This window comes from Rattus norvegicus, chromosome 1, assembly GCF_021556685.1.
Source record: "Rattus norvegicus strain SHRSP/BbbUtx chromosome 1, alternate assembly SHRSP_T2T, whole genome shotgun sequence".
Classification (NCBI taxonomy): domain Eukaryota; kingdom Metazoa; phylum Chordata; class Mammalia; order Rodentia; family Muridae; genus Rattus; species Rattus norvegicus.
The window spans coordinates 223,872,954-223,874,678 of record NC_141534.1 but is presented as its reverse complement, the minus strand read 5'-3'; the positions used below and the strand labels follow the sequence as shown (position 1 = coordinate 223,874,678).

At 40.1% G+C, this 1,725-nt stretch overlaps 1 pseudogene; it reads left to right on the top strand.

Annotated features, from left to right (window-relative positions):
- The first annotated feature begins 211 nt into the window (after window positions 1-211).
- On the top strand, window positions 212-583 carry LOC148007868 (glyceraldehyde-3-phosphate dehydrogenase pseudogene; annotated as a pseudogene).
- Window positions 584-1,725: the final 1,142 nt, after the last annotated feature.

Genomic DNA, 1,725 nt, shown 5'->3' with positions numbered 1-1,725 from the left:
GCATCTCCATCTTTAGGATTGGGGCACCACCAACATCAATAGATGATGCTGGTGCTGAGTGTGTTATAAAGTCTACTGTTGTCTCTAGTGCCATGGAAAATCCTGATGCCCACTTGAATGAAGACAGAACCATCATTATCTTTGCCCCTTCTGCTGACGCCTTCATGTTTGTGATGGCCATGAACAATGAGAACAGGGAAGACTCTTGCCCATGTTTCTTGCCATCACTACAACCCAGAAGGCTTTGAATGGCCTCTTTGGGAAGTTGTGGTATGATGGTTATGGAGCTGCCCAGAATGTCATCCTTGTATGCAAAACTGTGGGCAAGGTCATTCTGGAGCTGAATTCAAAGCTAACTGATGTGCCTTTCATGTGCAGTAGAGAGACTGTTATCAAGTATGATAACATCAAAAAGGTAGATAAAGAGGCATTAGCAGATTATGCTGAAAACCAGGTTGTCTCATGTGACTTTAATGGTTATGTTTACTCTCCCACCTTTGATGCTGGGGCTGACATTGCTCTCAATAACTTTTTCTCATTTCCTGCTATGACAACGAATACAGCTACAGAAAGAGGATGGTAGACATCATGACTCACAAGGACTCAGTTTAAGAAGTGCTAGACCACTCACACCAGCAAGAACATGAGAAGAGGACAGAAGCCTGTTTCTGTAGAGTTCCTACCTAAACCCAATCCCTAAAACTTTGAGCATCTGGCTTCATATTTTCTATCCCAGATTCACAGAAAAAGGGCAATGGAGCTCCACTTTCTTGAATATCATAAATAAAGTTTACTGTACATGTCCCTTTACCAAAATATTAGATCACTGGAAAAAAACAGTGGGACCAACTTCTGTGCTACTCTTCAGAACTTGTGGACTGTGTGAACTTCTATGGTTATTTTGAACTTCTGGCCTCTAGATGTCCTATTAGAGAAATTTCTGGTGTCAAGATGCTAAAAAGCAACTTTTTCCCAGGTTCCCAGACTCACATGTTACATTATCTGCCCTGGAAAATAGTATTGTAAGTCACCATTCTCTACACATGTTATTTAGTTACTTCCTGGGCTTCTCTGGAATGTGACTAGGTCCTGAGATGTCTGCTTTCTCTGGATTGGTAAGTAAGTGTTGAGGATGCAAACTTCTGAAGTATAATGAATCTATAATGGAAATATCTACAAGTGAATGGAAGAGTACAGACAGGTTGTAAAGGAGAGACTGGTGGAGGGGGACATGTGAAGGTAAGAATATGCACCAAGGCATACATAGGTCCCAACCCCACTTCCTTACTATCTTATCCTGAAAGAACATTATTGATAGGCGCTACTATATGGCATTGTCATTTGTATTTTATTAGTAGACTCCTGGAAGAAATATTTATTGTGTAGTTTTTAAATAATATCACAAGTAGTAATTCTGATCAAACACTGGTTATACCACTTAAGTACCTGATTATATGGTACCAAATGACATTTTGCCTCTCATTTTTTTAAAGAATTTCATATATGAGGACTATATTTTTCCATTCCATACTCTTCCCCTACAAGTCCTCCTGTGCCTCCCAAACTTTCAACTTCATGACCTTTTATACATAAAAATTGCTGAGTTCATTTAACATTGTACACACACACACACACACACACACACACACACACACACACACACACACACATAGCTCTGACCACTTGGGAATGGGTAGCCTATCAAGTGCTAGTTTCTGGAGGAGA